Genomic DNA, 18,994 nt, shown 5'->3' with positions numbered 1-18,994 from the left:
TTGATAAATTGTGAAAAGAACTTCAAATCTTTTGCAGAAATTACCATTTTCTAGCATTTTTAATGCCCTACAACGCACTTGGGATGTTGCGACTTGCACAAGCCTAAGGTAGAGAACATGCTTCTCAAAAAGTATGTAAGAACAAGACTGAATATTTACGTTCGACAACAGCATGCACAACGGCTAAATGGGGCATCGAGCAACCCCTGTGCTGCCGCAAACTTTGAATAGCTCTGCAATCAGCTTAGACTGCACTTGTGACCCCATTTTTTTTATGCGAAGACACCAGCAGGGCATAAGTACGAGAAGCTGTGTGTTGACTCGTTGAGGAATGTGCATTTGTTAAGGACTCTACGCAACTGCAATGCCACACATTGAATATCAACGGAAATTGATGCCTTTTCTGCGTAACATTACATAGGTGTGTGTTCAAAGTAGTTGTAAGATGCTTTCCTGTTAAATTTTCTTTTTGCTCTTCATGACAACCTACAAAAGGTACCCAAAACCAAGAAGCACTGGGATGCTTTCATTCAAATCACGCTTTTTGTTAACTTGGGTTTTAGCTGTCACAGCTAAGTGCAGGTTGCTCACGACATGTCTTTGTTCTGTAGGTTATTTTACCATGCCACGTAATTTTCAGTGTTTTGCTTGGGGTTTTTTACTAATGTCGCTTGGTTTCTCCAATATTTCTGTTCATGTATGTGTCCATTCTCAGATTACTACTGGTGCAGGTGTTATTGCATTGATTGCTTTCCCGCTGTGATCACTGTAGCAAACTGTAATCTTCTCCAGCTGCTTTGTCGTAAAATGTTTATTTCTGCTTTGCTCGCATCGGCATTGTGCCCTTGTGTAGCCCATTTTCGCTTTAATTTGGCTCCTAGCCGCTGTGTTTTCAGGTTATTTTTTTTTTGCAGTACAGGCATTGAAAGAAGTAACAAATGATCGATGTTACTTTTATATGCCTTACGCTGTTGGACAGTGCTGTTTGAAATCTGATACTATACGTTCATTATTCGGACATATGTGTGTATGCTTGTTGGATTTCCCATGTACCCCTGTTATTCATCGAGCGGGTTTCGGCATGCCAGGCAAGCAATGCAATAAAGTAACTTGGCGTGAATTGTGTTTGTCTTCCCCACTAAAATGCGTGTAAATAAAAGGGCGCTTAAGGTTATGCCGACTTGGCTGTTGAGCCATAGATGCTCTATTTTGTGTCGCAACGGCAAATGCTTTACAACGGAGCTGTATGTCGCTAGCCGATTCGTCTGTCCATCCGTCTGTCGCCTGTACGCCGAAAACTCCTCCGGCGCAACCTCATGAGAACGCACGAAAAAAAGCTAAAAGGAGGCGCGTGATTGACTACGTCAGTAGTGACGTCGTTGCTCTCCATCGCCGTCGAGCGGTCGCGTAGTAGTTTCTATCCGGCTCAAAAATGGGTAGGCCATGCGTCATACGCACTCCCGAGGAGTAGGCAGCTTTCAATCAGCAACACCGCGAGCAAAACCGGGAATGAGCTTGTCTACTCCGTCCCGATGCTGCAGCCCGAGCACAATAACAGACTTGTGCAGCCGAGCGCAAGCTGCAACTATCCGGTGGCCTACCAAGCCGTCGTTTAATGAACCGCCGAGATAAACCCAGTGATAAACAACGGGGCCACACGTTTCAGCTTCCCTGCTTAAGTACTGTACGGAGTGCTTGGGCGGTGATTTTTCTTTATTTCCTTCATTTCCTTCTGGCTAACTCAGAAGGAGCCTGTCTGAGCGCGCTGCCTTATGAATTGGGTGGGACCACAGTCACGTGGTATTTGCCATTTTCTCAGTGTTTATTTACCAATCGAAAAAAATTCATACGCAATTAGTACGCCGTTAAAGATACGGCAATTAGATGTCCCTTGGCTGTGCCTACAAATGCCTCATTGACATTTTGGGATAGTACGCCTCGAGTTAGGTAATTAAATACAATTAGGTAATTAAATATCATTAACAAAAAAAATACTGACAGCTACTCCATTGCACTGGAAACCATATGCACTAGGTTTTCTTTGAGTAACGTATTGATTTTTTTAATATTGGTGCATGATAGTTAATTGGGACACCCTGTACATATTTATGACCTCTGCATGCAAGCGACGACGTTTCCACCCGCAATAAATGTTGTAAATTATTAGAAACGTTTTCTTTTTAATACGCTGTAGCTTTGCTTACTGGAAAGAGAAGTGATACTGAGACATATCATTCATGTCCATTTTACACGCCATTGATAAAAGACTGTGCCGAAGGGGTCATTAAAGTCTGCAGGTATTTATCAGGGTCAAAAAAAAAAAACAGGCAAAGCATTTTGAAGCGAGGTGAACAAACAGCAACATATTCATTCTCTAGGAACAAGATATACATACTTTTAGAAATAATTGTTATTAGGCTGCCACCTTTTCTTTAAAGATATAATAAACTTTGTCCTGTGTACATATTTAAATAGTGTATGTGCATGGCGTTAACAGGGGAAATTTGAAACAATGTTGAAGTGAGAAAATACGGATAAAACAGCCGCCGCTGATACTTCTAATGCGCTTGTTCTCCTGTTGTCAGGATTTGCAGAAATAAAACAAAGCATGAATTAAAATCCGTGCATGCCTGCGCCAATAATGATGCAGTAAGCTATTAGCCACAATGAAATTTTAAGTGAACAAGTCGAGGCAAGTCAAAAGAAACCTGAAATGATGTGGGTGACAAAACACTGGCAATGACACGTTAGGAGGGGGGGGGGGGGGGTGAGGCTTCGGCATTGCCGGGAGAGGGGGAGCTCAGCCCTCCCCTCCTTAAAACTCCGGAGGGGACTCGGGCCCCGGAGCTCCCCCCCCCCCTCCCGTAGTCGGCGCCTATAATCTGGATTACTAGACCAAACATGAATGTTGGTCCGCACCAGGCACAGCCGTTTAGTGAACGGCCCTTTCCTGACCACTACACGCGAATCTAAGGGAGCAAGGCATGACCGCCATCTCTTGTCCTTGACTCCTGGCGATGACCCGACGTCAGACGCTGGTTGAACCGCCACGTGCTATGGAGCTCAACCAGACAGGCAACAACGAATAAATAGCACTTGAATCCAGCCTTAAACCCTTCCGCCGCCTTCGCAGCAGCTTATGCAACTCCGTGTGAAGTCGCCAATGCACTGTGACGACCCGGCGCTGCTTACATATGCGCTTCTTTACCGCAGTACGAAAAAGCGAAGCAAAACAAGGAAGATATATAGGTCTAGACGAAAGCTTAATTCAAGATACCTGTCGCACGCGGTGCCCTTTTTGGGCAGAAATATCGGCCGCGCTGCAGGGTTCAATGTGTATAACGTGGAAGTACTGCATGAGGGCCGAAGTGTGGGAAAGGGTTTGCAATGCCAGCGCAGATACTATCAGGAAACCGGAGGGCCTGCGGGGAGAAAGTGGTACTTGTGCTGATGGCCAGCGACGAGCATGCAGAGGATAGGAGGAACCGACTTGATACAGAAAGTGCATTTTCACCCTTTCCAGACGACCGGTCACTATGTCGTGTGGCCGGTACAGCGTGTACACGAATTTCGGTCTTCATGACCACCGACTCTAATAAAAGCGGCACTTAATGGGCGACGTCGAGAACTGGATTTAACGAGAAAAAGAAATGCCTATCCACCACCCGCCGACAGGCTGAGAACGCTAAATATAGAAACACTCACTGTGTAGGACGGCAAGCAAATAAAGCCTCATAAAACAAAGGAAGAGGCTGCGCAATTTCCTAAAATATAAAATCTCCTTTATAGCTTGTCCAAGTGCAGCAACCCTTTCACCTGATTTCTTTCTCATCCATTTACAACCGCTCCTTCATACAGCCGGCACGCGTACGCCTCATGAATTCCTTTCTGGCCCCCACCCCTCCTCAACCGTCGGTGTAGCGCGTATAGATGCGCATTCTCTAGGGTACGTGACCTCCGCCGCCTCAAGTGATCGAGGCGGGCTCGCGTTCGTTTAATTTCTCACTCATTCCCTAGACACGTATGACGGCGGTGCTCGTCTAAGCACAGCTTTTTATCAATACAGCCTATTGAAACACCTAAAGTCAAACGGATTTACTTTTTTTGTATGCCAATAGCTCGGAAGGAAGCCGGCTCGATCGCGGCATGGCCTGTGGACAACCGGCTCGCGGAAAGGGCGCGCGTATACTGACACAACGATTGCCAGGGTGCCCCACCTTTCCAGCTTTATGCGAGGGGTTGGCATATATAAGGAGGTCCCAGTGGCCGACACTGACCATTCTCAGTTCCGATTCCAGATCCGAAGCTGTACAACAAACTCATCATGACCGGAGTGAGTATAGAGCGTGCTCAGTGCGCTGTTTCGCTTCTTCCCGTTTAGGGGGCTCAAACAATTCCCCGCTCAGACCTCGCGTCTAACTGCGCAACTTTCAAGGCACGACGTGCTTGCTCCTGTGTGCTTCAATGGTTGCAGTGCTCCTCGCATGGCGGCCACGGCCAGATCAGCGCTTCTCGTTTGCACAGGTCCGATCCTGCACCGAATACGGGCTGCCGGTGCCAGGAAGTCTAATTATTGGGGGTGCATCTCTATGGGCAAAGTTCTCAAGCATTGAGTGTGCATGTGTGTATGCGGTTCAAATTGCCCCAGCACCACCGATAAGAGACTTATTGCTTCGGTGACACGCGTTCCAGAATGCGTCGCCAAGGTTCTCAGCGGACAAAGCATGCTGCGCTATTTTATTCGTGCCCTCCCGTGCTTTGCCATTTCTTCCGCACTCGAACGAAGCTCTAGAAGACCCACATCTGGGGTATATTTAGTACATTTTATTCCCATTTCTCGCAGTCATATATGAAATTTTTTTTTTCATAAAGCCCTTTCGTAGACTTTTTGAAGAAATACACATTGGGCCCATTTTGCCAAAATAACTTCATCGTCGTCTATAAGGCACGCACTTTTCACAGAATGGCACTGGCACAAAGACAAACAGTAGCGAGGCGTTGACTGTGTTAACACGCATTTCTTTAAAGCATGCATTAGTTATAGCAGAGAAGGAAGATTTGCGCCTGTGCTAGCGCACGTCACATCCGCACGAAACGACACAGTCCGTGGGAACTTCTGCAACGCACGGCGTTATCCTATATCGACCAAGAAAGAACAGCCAGCTAGACTAAAGCTGTAATGCAGAGTACAGTGCCTGACTTGTCTATCTTGCTTTATATGTGCCGTGCCGCGCCGTCCGCATATACCAGAACGAACGAGCACAGCCTTCTTTGTGTGCCTTCGTCTTGACGAGAGTCACTGAGCGGCGCTCGCAACAATCTTGCAGTTCCGTGCTTGCATCCTCTTGGCTGTTGCCTGCGCCGCCTATGGTGGCTACGTTGTGCCGACATACGGTGGCGTCGGATACCACTACGGGGGCTACGTGCCATACGGCGCATACCGCGCCCCGTACGGCGTGTACCGCGCCCCGGTGTACCACACCGTGCCCGCACCCGTCAAGTACGTGGTGCACACTCCGGCGGTGGAGGCCAAGGTGACCGACACCTACGAGACCCAGCCTTCCGTGCCGGTATCCGTGTCCAAGACCTACACCACCACGCCCGTGCACACCACCGTGGCCGTGCCTGCCGCCACCAAGGTGGTAACCTACCCGACTTACCCGAGCTACCCGACCTACTACGGCTATGGAGTGTCCCCATACGGCTTGAGCTACGGTTACGGAGTCGGAGGCTACCAGTACGTCCCGGTCCTCAAGAAGTGTAAGTGTTGCCTCTCGATAGCTACCAGAGTTGCACTTGTCCAACGCGACGCCGGATGGCGGTTTATCAGTGTTACGTACGACCGTGCCTTATACAAGCCGCTGTACAGAGTTAAGCACTTTAACTTTGTAAGAGATCGAGCAACCTTTCTTTTCTCAATACACATGCTTGTCTTTGACCAGACGACTTGTGCCACTCTAGCACCAGGCTGATGCGCCATCTTGCTTTTGAACACTGATTCTAACATGATTTCAATCTTTCAGCACCTCCTTGTTTATCTCGCGCAATAGATAATTATCTTATTCACGAAGAAGCCTGAAACACTTCAGCCTGGCGCACCCAGCTTCGTCAAAATGGCTGAGTTCAAATGAACAATCTCAGGGGCGATGAAAAGCATGCTGCAAAGCCCCACCAATGGCTATTACAGTGCCCTTTACTTTGTTCATTCGCCAAAGTCGTTTTACATGCAGCATATGATTTTCTTTTGCAGAAACCATTTGAGAAACCCTGGCCCATCACGCATTCCTGACCATGCGTCCTACCCCCGGTAGCGCCATTCGAAACCAACAGCTGCATCTCCGCACGGCATTCCCACTGCACCCTTCGTCATTCGTTCGTCCAGAATTCACCCACCAACCATCACTTTTTTTTATTTTTCTTGCCGCAAAACTTCAAGGTCTAAGCAATAAAATACTACTTTGTCCGCAACGAACTACAGTCCCTTATCGCTACTCATTTTACTGTTGGGATGGAAGCTTCTTGGTATATGCATCACTTTTGGAACGAAGCTGCTTGCCTGCCATCGTGCCTCCCTCTTACATTCTACCTTTCTTACGCTGAGAGTCCTGCTATCTTGCACTATAGTGATCACTGCAGCTGCATGTACAGCCACTCATCCAGCATGGAAATGATGAGCATTAGGTGGATTAACATAAACTTTGTGCTTTGTTGCGTTATAAACGCCACAATTTGCATGCAAAGTTCATGCACGTTAGCAGAGTCTCCTTGCGCTGCTGCGTTTTGAAAACTAAGTATTCATCTTTTCTGGACACGTACCAACTAGCGCCCCAAACGGACGCATCGCGAAGCTAGCTCATTTTCAATGGAAATAGCGGATTTTTCACGAATAACTAAATGTGCAGGCCGATTATTGAAAAAGGCAGGTGAAAGACATGTTCTAGAAGGCAATCCACGCGAGGCATGTGCAGTGATTATGCCGTTGAAAGTTAGAATATTGTTTTCAGAGCGGTTAAAGATTCAGCAATTGCAGCCTATGGAAACGACGAAAACTTGTACTCGATTTTCGAGACAAAAACAGTCGCTGTGATAAAACTACAGTTGCTACCGTGATAGCTGCTACACCCTATGTAGTCCGGAGAATCAGCTTTCGATTGATGCCTATCACCACACATGGCGTAACATTGTTCCCAAAGCGATTTTTTAAACACAGTCGTGCGAATTCACGTGGTATCTTTAAAAACCCTAGCGTATCACTGCGAAAGCATTAGAAGCCGTCGCAGAGTAGTTTAATCGCTCGCACCTATCGCTTCGCGTCATACTGGCGGCGGTTCAATACCGTACTGCGTGATTTTTAACAGCGGAGCTGTTTAGGGGTGTAGCGGCGCGGCGATGGAGCTGCGCACCACCCCCGCAGCCATAAACAACTCCGCGGGGCGTCCCGCGGGCCTCCCGTAAGCGGACCTTCGCGAGTGTTGGACACCAGGCACACGGACACATGATCCGACTCACTGTGCCGAACGTCGTGCGCGAGGTCCCTTTTCTTATTACTGTGTTTACTGCTTTCCTTTCGCACTAGGTCCGCGCACCGCACTTCTCTATGCTCCTTTTCCCTATTTTCTCCTCTCGCTCTCTAAAGCCCTCGCCACTTCCGGCGCGCTGCGCGCGCCCGCTCAATTCTCTCTTTTGACAGAATAAACTAGACCTTGTTACCGAAAAGACGTGTGTCCGTCTCGTTTACCACGGCTCTACAAAGTGGTGACCCGTAGTTTTCTTCGCGGCACTGCCGAAGTTATTGTGGAGCCATGCACAGCAACGAGATGCAACCAGACACTGAACCTACGGGAACGACCGAGCAACAAGACGTCTCCGCGGTTTCCATCCGACTCCCACCATACTGGGACCGCAACCCTGCAGTTTGGTTTCTGCAAGCGGAATCGCAATTTATTCTCTCTGGCGTTCGCACGGAACAACGCAAGTACCATCTAGTTGTTTCGGCACTGTCGCCTACTGCTGCAGAAGAAGTTGCCGACCTGCTTTCTGGACCGCCTCCCGCCACTCCACACAGCGATCTTAAGGCTGCCCTTCTCGAGCGCACAACAACATCGCAGCGAGCCCGCATGCAACAGTTGCTCTCCGCAGAGGACTTGGGAGACCGTCGGCCAAGCCAGCTCCTTCGCCGTATGCGACAGCTCATGAGCGACAACACAACAGTAAGCGATGACCGCCTCCTGCGGGAACTGTTCATGCAGCGCCTTCCAGTAAACGTTCAGATGGTACTCGCTACAGCCACGGTGATGGACCTCAACAGCCTGGCCAGCGGACAAAGTCATGGAGGTGGTGACGCCAGCGGTGTGCAACGTAACATCATCAAGCACCACTGCGAGTTCAGCGCCGCAAACATCATCCTCCGCCGATTCTCCCATCGACGTGCTCTGCAATCGCCTTGAACAATTAGTTTGTGCTGCGGAGCGTCATCGCACTTCACTTCGTCACGGAAGGTACCGCAGCTCGAGTAGATCACGGCGTCCAAGAGAAGAACGCTCCCGGTCTCAAACGCCACCACGGGTATGCTTTTATCACCGCCGCTTCGGGCAGGAGGCGCGCCACTGCCTCCGTCCTTGTGCATGGCAGGGAAACCAGCCGGCCGACCTTTAATGGCGACAACCGGTCAGGGCCAAAGCAAAAGTCGCCTATTTCATGTCATGGACAGAACCACAGGCCAGCAATACCTGGTGGACACCGGGGCGGAGGTCAGCATTATTCCCGCGCAACGTTCCGACCGAACTACACCACCGACCTCCTATCTTCAAGCTGTCAACGGTAGCAGGATACCTGTTTACAAGTCGCGGTCCCTCACCCTGTATCTTGGCCTGCGCCGCGTGTTCCGTTGGGTTTTCCTCGTCGCTGATGTTCGCCGTGCTCTTATTGGCGCTGATTTCCTGGACCACCACGGACTGCTCGTCGATGTGAAACGCCAACGCCTGCTGGACACTGCTACCTTGCTGTCTGTTCATGGCGTCGTTTCCTCTGACTCGCCTATAGTCGCCCTAACCTCAACAATTGCTGGTGATCCTTTTGCTTGCCTCCTTCAACAGTTCCCCAACTTCACGCGACCACCAGACTGGACAAAGCCCGTACAACATGATGTACGTCATCACATCATAACAACTGGTCCACCTGTATTTGCTCGCCCACGACGACTCGCCCCGGACAAACTCAAAATTGCCAAAGCAGAGTTCGAACACATGTTAGAACTTGGAATCGTACGACCATCGTCCAGCAGCTGGGCGTCTCCGCTCCATTTGGTCCCCAAGAAATCAGGTGACTGGAGGCCGTGTGGGGACTGCCGATCCCTGAACGCAAAAACCATTCCGGATCGGTACCCACTGCCTAACATCCAAGATTTCACGTCGGCACTGGATGGCACTACAGTATTTTCCAAAATTGACCTGGTGCGAGCCTTTCACCAAATTCCTGTCGCACAAGAAGACATTCCAAAAACAGCAATTACTACCCCATTTGGCCTCTTTAAATTTTTGAGAATGCCTTTCGGTCTCCGAAATGCCGCACAGACATCACAGCGGTTCATCGACACAGTCACACGTGGTCTGCCGTTCGTTTTCGCCTACGTTGACGACTTGCTTGTGGCAAGCTCATCCCACGAAGAGCACCTCCAACATCTCCATCAGCTCTTTGAGCGCCTATCAGCAAATGGTATCGTCGTCAACACTGCCAAGAGCGAGTTCGGAGTACCATCACTTGATTTTCTCGGCCATCGCTTGGATAACAACGGCATCCGCCCTCTTCCCCACAAAGTGCAAGCCATCATGGAGTTCCCCAAGCCAGCTTCAATCACTAAGCTGCGCCAGTTTCTAGGCCTGGTAAACTTTTACCGCCGATTCATTAGAAACTGTGCTATGCTGCTGGAACCCCTCGAGCGTTTGCTCTGCGGCAAACAATCGTCAACCGCACTGCCCTGGGACAGCACAACAGATGAAGCTTTCAATTCTATCAAGCACGCTTTGGCCGATGCCACACTGCTAGCTCATCCCAACCCCAACTATCCGTTATCGCTCATGACGGATGCCTCCAGCTCTGCGGTCGGAGCGGTACTGCAACAAAAAGTAAACGGTGGGTGGCAGCCCCTTGCCTTTTTCTCAAAACGCATGACCCCCGCACAAACACGCTACAGTGTTTTCGGCCGTGAGTTGCTCGCCATGTTTCTCGCCGTGAGGCATTTCCGACACCTACTTGAAGGCCGCTCTTTCACAATCTTCACTGACCACAAGCCTCTCACCTACTCAATCGGCCGCTCTGAATCATTATACACTCCACGCGAGGTGCGCCAGCTCGCCTTCATCTCAGAGTTTTCAACTGACATACGCCACGTCAGCGGCGTTGACAACTCACCAGCTGACGCTCTCAGTCGCGTGGATGCTATCACGCGCAGTCGCTCCAAGAGCTCTAGCTCAACATCATTTCCTTTCAACCTCCGAGAATTGGCTACAGAACAAGCTAGTGATTCTGAGCTCCGTCACTTACGTGACGCGTCAACATCTCTTCAGCTTGAATTAGTTACCTTTGAAGATGTGCCAATTGTTTGCGACACCTCCACGGGCACACCTCGGCCTTACCTAACCACCTCTTTCCGCAAGCAAATATTTGACTCATATCACACTCTTGCACACCCAGGCATTCGCGCATCCCAAAAGCTTGTCTCATCACGCTTCGTCTGGCCGGGCATGAACGCAGATATCAGAGACTGGGTCCGCTCGTGCGCACCTTGTCAGCGCGCGAAAGTTCAGCGGTACCCTGTGCCCCCCACAAAGCCTTTCTTGCAACCCGACGAACGTTTCTCCGTTGTGCACGTCGACATTGTCGGCCCGCTACCCCCATGCCAAGGCTATCGCTATCTTCTGACATGTGTCGACCGCTTTACACGCTGGCCCGAAGCGACACCTATCCCTGACATGTCTGCAGCTACTGTCGCCGCAGCTTTTGTTTCCATTTGGGTATCCCGATTTGGCTGTCCAACGAAAGTTGTCACTGATCGAGGCCGGCAATTCGAATCGTCCCTTTTCACGGAGCTACTTCAACTTCTCGGAACAGCACGCTTGCGAACTGCCTCCTACCACCCTCAAACAAATGGCCTCGTCGAGAGATTTCATCGCCATCTCAAGGCAGCACTCACAGCGCACGGCTACCCAAACAAGTGGGTTGACAGACTTCCGCTCACGCTTCTCGGAATTCGATCTGCCTTCAAAGAGGACCTCTCCTGCGCTACTGCGGAGCTTGTTTACGGCACCTCGCTTCGCCTGCCAGCCGACTTCTTCGAAGAAAACACCCTCACCTCCTCTCTAACAGCAAGCGAGTACGTCGACCAGCTTCGCGATGTGTTCCGAAACCTCCGTCCGCAGCCTACGCGTTTTAACAAACCCCGTGCAGTGTACATCACTTCGGACTTGCAGACAGCCACACATGTTTTTGTGCGTTACAGCCCTGTGCGCGGCTCGCTGCAGCCCCACTACCTCGGGCCATTCCCCGTTTTAGAACGTTTTCCTTCTAACTTCGTCGTCGACGTAAATGGGACACGAGATAAAATCGCGCTTGAGCGACTCAAGCCAGCATTCAGCGAGGCACCCGCGCTTAATTATCTCGCCTCCCCGGAACATGCGTACTCCTCCTTGCAAGTGCGCGGTTCGTCACCTCTTCGTCGCGTTCACTGGGCTGCCACTTGTGCATTGTGAGCATCGTTCGTCGCTTCAACTTCCTCTCTAAGGGGGGAGCAATCTGTAGCGGCGCGGCGATGGAGCTGCGCACCACCCCCGCAGCCATAAACAACTCCGCGGGGCGTCCCGCGGGCCTCCCGTAAGCGGACCTTCGCGAGTGTTGGACACCAGGCACACGGACACATGATCCGACTCACTGTGCCGAACGTCGTGCGCGAGGTCCCTTTTCTTATTACTGTGTTTACTGCTTTCCTTTCGCACTAGGTCCGCGCACCGCACTTCTCTATGCTCCTTTTCGCTCTTTTCTCCTCTCGCTCTCTAAAGCCCTCGCCACTTCCGGCGCGCTGCGCGCGCCCGCTCAATTCTCTCTTTTGACAGAATAAACTAGACCTTGTTACCGAAAAGACGTGTGTCCGTCTCGTTTACCACGGCTCGCTCTACAGGGGCTTGCAATGTCCGTGGAGCGTGGTTGTTGTCAGCGCGCGTCGTCCGCGAGAAAGGAGGAAACTGTCAAGAAAATTAGTCAAGCAAGTACAACGTCGTTGAAACTGTAAATAGACAACCAGTAGTCATCAAAAAGAAAGCGAGAAAAAAGAAGACGCTTAATTGGAGGCAAAGAATAGAAACTAAAAATACCATGGATAGTTGCAAAAATGGTAAGAAGGAAATGAGAATGGCAAATCTGTAGGCGAGCACTGGGGGCAGTGCCTTACTGTTTGAGGTTCGAGCTGCTTGCATAAGGACAAAAATATACCGGATCAAATATTTGCAACTAGACGAGGCATGCACCTGCTGCAGCGAAAATCCGGAAACCACTCGGCACATCCTAATGAAATGCGAAGGTATTAACTTAGCGAGACCCGTAGGTAAAACGCACCTTCCAGATTCACTTGGATTTCAAGTGGATGGAAAGATCCACCGGTCAGTAGTCGAGACTTTTAGAGCATTGACGTAAAAAAAAAAAAGGAGAACATATTCATTCGACCGGATCTGTTACTGGCATAGGTAGCCGTACAAGGTATATAGAGAAGTCTTGAGGAAGAGAGAGAATATTGAAGATAGGTATAGAAAAATGCTAGAATCAAAGGCATGTATAGGATACCCGATTAACTCAAGCAGGCTAGCTGACTATTTGCCACCGCCCCGTTTTAAAGAAGATGCCAGTAAATCTTCATCATCAACGTGAATTGTGCATCTAACAGTACCAGCATCACCTGCTGAATCGGTTGAAGAAGCTTATATTTGATTATTTTGCGATATAGAGGCTTAGTGGCTGATCTTTTCTTTTTTTCATGAATGGCTTGAAGCGACAATGCTTCAGAAAGCGTCAATGCATTCATCATTATATGCTTGCCATGTCCGTCGCATTTCGCTGCCCGTATAGTTAATGTACAGGTGGTAGTCACCTTGTCAAGCGGTCCACCACTTTTATTCCCGCTGCATCCGTCATTATTTCAATTGGCTGGGTTTGGGTGAAACCGGCACCTTGGGCTCTATACCGTAAAACTACTCCAATATGTTTTTATTCCAATCTCCTGACGTCAAGTTTGCGTAACCGTCGACGTAAGCATCTGGCGGTGATCCGCAGGGTTGTCTGAACAGACCAATCAATCGGTCTCCTCGTTCATAGGCCGTCAGTGTTGTTTGCTTAATAAATGAATAACATTTGCTACACTGTGGGGCATATCTTATCTCATTGGCTGGCAATAGGTGAAAAGCACGCTCAAGTGGAAAGGGATTCGACGGGCCGAGCCATTGTACTGAAAATTTATAACCGGATGAAGAGGGTGGTGCCGGCCTCTATGATTGGTCCACTTTCCTTGACTTAGTTTACAGTGGCTCGTCGACAATCGCGGCAGCATGCAACGGAAGCTTAAGAATGACGGTAAAACGGATCTTCAGCAAAGAAGAGTTGGAAGAACGAGGTCGTAAACGTGCCGAAAGTGCTCGAAAACGTTACGCGGCCCGCACCAAGTTTCATAATATCCAAATAAACCCATGCTTTCCGGCTGGTGCCAGCAGCCAGTGCCTGAGCGATCGGCAGCAGCCATCTTTTATTCCTTTCGGAACGGGGAAGCCTGCGGCTATTCAGAAGAAAATTCACTTTTGTTCGGCATATTTATGCATCTTTAACGCGTACACGTAACTTTGACGCGGGAAGTATTAGCGGTTTTGTGACGTAGCGCGGCAGGCATGCGAAGTAGGTGCAGCCCAAAAGCTTTTGACCAATAGCCGAGGGCTAAACGCGAATAGGCGTCGAATCAGAAACAACTATTTTTCTTTTGTTCGGTCAAATCATGCAAAATCAGTGTGTAGACGTCATATCAAATGGGGAGCTATCGCGGTTTCATGACGTCGCGTGACAGACAGGTGGAGTGGGGGTGGTCGAAAAAAGTTTTTGACCAATCGCGGAGGGCTGATTGCAGAATTGGAATAGAAAAGTTTGGAATAGTTTTACGTTATAGCGCCATTTCTTTCTTTGGCCACACAACCAGCATGCGAGAATAGATGCTAAAAAGCTACAGATTTGCTGCAATCGACATGAACTCCATCGCTATATTAAATACACGCTCCAAACCGACGGGAATGCTGCGACACGACGATCAACGACTGGGTTGCTATAGCATGCGTTGGATCCGATTTTTTTTCCTTTTTTTTTTTGTGGCGCGACGGCGCATGCGCCCTGCCCTAGCGGATTAGTCACAAGATGTTTTGAAAGGGTCGCGCCCGTCGCCGCGCGCCGGAGAGTCCCCCGAAAAAAAAAAAGTAATAAGCGCTCGGACGTGCGCCGCTGGAAACACTTGGGCCATGTACCGCTTTAAAACTCCACTGGCAGCTCGACGTCGTTGCGGTGCCGCAAACGTACGTAGCGTAAGACTGCAACTCCACTTTAAAGGGACACTAAAGTGAAAAATGATTTCTTCTACATCAGTAAATTACCGTTCTACAACACCAAAAACACCACTCTTACAACAATAAGACGCTTGGTAAGCCAGAACAAGCGCAAGAACGAAATACGGGTGGCGACGCCTACTTGAGTTCCCGCACCTGGGGGCTGTGACGTCATGGATTTTGATGGCATCTTCTAGGGCCTAGTAATTATATATAGCAGTACAGATTGACTACATTGTGTTCTAAAGGAACCAAATATTAAACATGGCAAGTTTCGGGAACCTTTATTCAGCCAACGTGGCCCAAATGCGAAAACATACTTTGGAATCCCTGACGTCACGCTGACCTACCGGCGCTAGGGTTTCAGCGCGAAATTCAAATAATGATACTTGGACCTTCATTTTCTCATCTAATAATCAAACTATTTGTTTTTGAAATGACTGCCTGCAGGGTTCTCATACAATGATTTATTAGTCTAAACTGATTTATTGTTTCCCTTTAGTGTCCCTTTAAAACAGAATGTGGTCAGGGCTTCATCCGAGTGGTTCGGACTGCACCGTGAGCCAGGTAGGTAGTTGCCGCCTTTGACTGATGGCTAGCAAATTTAACGAAAAACCTGTGCGTTACACTTGGACGATACTTAAAAACATCACGTTGCTGATGAAGTCTTTCTGCAGCGTCAGTCCTCACTTGCTGGTGGTGACAGCCCTTGCCTGATTTCACCTATTAAGGTGCAGTAACACTGGGTCGATACAAGACCGACAAGACGCTCACATCAACGACTGACCGACTATTCAGTACAGTGCATCACTGAAAGAAATTTATCATACCAGGCCGACTCCGACGCAACCGACGAGCGCGAGTTCTCGCACTGCGAAGGGCTTTCTTGTCGACAGCACCGAGAAAATCAGTGTGCCGACCATCGTTCGACCCAACCCTGCGCGATCGACCATCGAAAGGACAACGCTAAGCGACAGCGCCTTCGCTTGTATATTTAATTAATCGTGCTCAAAGTGAGTCACAATATGCCTACCAAATTGAAATGCACAAGCTTTAACTCTCTCAAGCCGTGCCCATGTAGTTTGAGCCAGTGTTGATCCTGTTCAGCGAAGGTTAAGCCTGGCGCCGTCGTGTTCGTGCACCCGCTGCCGGCAGACTTGAACTGAAATGTAAGCAGTTAGGGCGAAGGAAACTGCTTTTATAGTTCAATTCTCCCCGAGCGATTCGAAATAAACACTTAACTTCGCACGGCGCGTACACAATAAGCGGCAAGCGGAGACACAGCGGTGTACCAACATCTGTACGTCGCCGTACCGGCAGGCTGCCTGTCGCATTCGGTGGGTCTGTATTAGGTGTTGTTATGCTGACACATTTCTCAGTTCCAGAGACGTGCTATTTACCGCTGCGTCAAACAGGAAACAAGAGACGGTGCATTCGGTATGCAGCAACATAAAAAACCGTCTCGCTCAGTTATACCAACGGTATCAGTGATGGCACCCGCGTTTTCGCGAAAGAACAACAGAGCACTCAATTTATGCGAGCACAGTTTTCTCTAATAATGGTTTATGGCGCTTGCAGACTGTAAGAATAATGGTGTTAAAGAAAATCGAAAGTCAGAAATAAATTAACATCCCGTAATATATTATTTGCATCACATTTGCCGTTGTTTAAGTGGTGCGGCCAGTCATGTTGCCTCGTCTTAGGGTGGAACAACACGGCACACATGCATGCACACAGATGTGTATGTTTTGCTACGTTTTAAGATTATTTTATATAAGCGATGCACCTTTTCCAGAATATTTGACGCTAACAACGTTCTGTGTCTGCTGTCGATGTAAACAAGGGCACCGCTTTGATAAATCCAGCGCGGAAGGCTGCCCTCGAAGTCTTCTTCACTATGCGAAATGTCTAAATAATGTTTAAAAAGAATACAAAAAGCGAACTCCCAGGTGCAGAAATCAGTGACAACAAACTCCAAGGCAGCCGTGTCGGCCAAGGGAACTCAGCCTGCCTTTATCGACCACACTGTTTGCACAACAGCGCACTCAGTACTGCTCACCCAGTAGTCATTGAGTGCTTCGTGGCTTCCAGGAACGACATTCCGTGCCGGCGAAGCCATTAATAAAGATTCGCGATCCACGAAATGCACAACTGACGCGCAACCAACGTCGGCGCGGCGACACAAATCAATCGGCGAAAGCACCGGCACTCTTCCAAAAAGCTTCTAGCAGCGTGCGGCAGAGGACAGCACAAGAAAATGAAAGAAAAAAAAAAGACAGGCGGATTGCGAGGACATTTCAAACTGCCGGTATACCTCCGGCTTCGGGCGGCGTGTGCGGTGTGGGGGAAGAGAGGGGACGCGTTCGGCTCTGCATCACTCGGGATTCGCAAAAACAGTGGACAGTAGCTCTACCACAGCCGTACAGTCACTGCTCACGCTCTGCCATTCTAGCACGATTTCAAAATTTTCGCGCCACCCTTGTGAAACTATAGAAAACGATTAATCGAACATGTCTAATCGGTTAGGCCAAATAAATGAAAAGCGGACATCCATGAAGATTAATTGTTTTGCGGGATACCCTTAATCGATTAATCGTTCGTCGATATTAGCAAGCCTACACCCGACCGCCTAGCAAAAAATGGCTGTGGCTTAGCTAAGGTTAAGCCCAGGATGCGAAGCATACTAGCCTTTATTTTAACGCGACAGCGTTAAGGAGCTCGTGTCGCAGAAAAGCCGGTGTCGTCGGCGTCGGCTCAGGCGTGCGGCGCTTGCTCAGGCGCACATTTCGTTGTCGCGCCGAACGCTGCGTTGCTCGACGCGCACCGCGTCCGATGCGGGGCGCGACGCCGCGAGCGACGGCGGGAGTTGGAGCGCCGGTTCTCCTCTGTCGTGACGTCACGGTGTCACGTGATTTCATGGTCACCGCCGCGCCTGAGGAGCTGGGTTGAGCCCTCGTAATATGCTTCGCATAACGTCGGCTCAGGCGTGCGGCGCTTGCTCAGGCGCACATTTCGTTGTCGCGCCGAACGCTGCGTTGCTCGACGCGCACCGCGTCCGATGCGGGGCGCGACGCCGCGAGCGACGGCGGGAGTTGGAGCGCCGGTTCACCTCTGTCGTGACGTCACGGTGTCACGTGATTTCATGGTCACCGCCGCGCCTGAGGAGCTGGGTTGAGCCCTCGTAATATGCTTCGCATAAAAAGCCCGCCAAAATACCCAAAACCCCCACGGCACCCCACGGCAATCTCGCTATCCGGCTAGCGACATCCGCAAGCCTCCCTACAACTAGCACGGTTTAAAACTGCCACCCTGCAATGATTACACCATGCACAAAAACTTGCTTCTAAAAAATAAGCCAATAAAATACAAGAACCATTAGTTTCAGTCGAGAACCACAGCTGCTGCTGCTGCTGCTGCTGCTACTGAAAACTACAGTGTAAACCGAAAACGGCGGCGGGGTGGTGACATCACAGAACACCTATACAAACTTAGAGAAGGGAAACTGTACCTTCCACAGTGCTACGGAAATAAGCGTAGCGGTGGCGTTGTGAACTAAAGTATGTGACCACGGGTGGCGCTGTACAACAGGAAACGGCGTGAGGCGGCGCTCGTTGTGGCGGAAGGACGTGCGTTTCGGAGCTCCGTGGCGACGACGAAATCATAAGTTTTTGTGCATGCTTTGAGCTTGCTTCTGTTTTTATTAGCTGTTTTTTGTATTTAAATAGTAATTGGGCGTGCGGACGCTCCTGTGTCGAGGCTTTAGCGACTTCGTTCGTGGCTAGGTGGTCTTTTTTTCTTCTTTTGTTTTGCATGGAGCGGGGGCGCAAATTTTGAATTCGTGGTAAGCGTGGTAAACGTGCCGGCTTTGTCTGGATCTGGCGGTTTCCCTCGTTGGGCCTGGGTGCTAGGCGGGACCTGTTTGATAGGCCTATGTAACTATCTCAGCTAGCTCTTCGAAGTGATTTGGCGGACGTGCTCGTTGAGCCTGAGGAAGTAGGCCTAGCGATGAAACCAAACAAAGGGAAGGCCGCGGGGGATGCGGAGCAAGTGCAGTGCGACGAGTGCCTGCGCTGGTGCTCCCTCGACGAGACCAGTTTCCAGAGCTTAGCAGACGCGGAAGAGTCTAGCTTTACGTGCAGGCTGTGCGAAAAGGTCAGGGAAGCAGTCCAAAAACTGGAAGGAAATTGGACAGCCAAGTTCGAGGAGCTGAAAGCAGACCTGAAGCAGGAGCGGGAGAGGCGGTTAGCTTTGCAGGCGAAAGTCGCCGAGTTGGTCAAGGTGGAAGCGGTGCAGGCTGCGCAATTAGTAAGAACCGTGGCCGAGCTTGGAGAAGAGAAGGAAAGGAGAGCAGAACTGCATAGGCGTCTCGATGC

This window comes from Dermacentor albipictus, chromosome 2 (genome assembly GCF_038994185.2).
Source record: "Dermacentor albipictus isolate Rhodes 1998 colony chromosome 2, USDA_Dalb.pri_finalv2, whole genome shotgun sequence".
NCBI lineage: Eukaryota > Metazoa > Arthropoda > Arachnida > Ixodida > Ixodidae > Dermacentor > Dermacentor albipictus.
Note: the sequence above shows the minus strand (reverse complement) of the source record.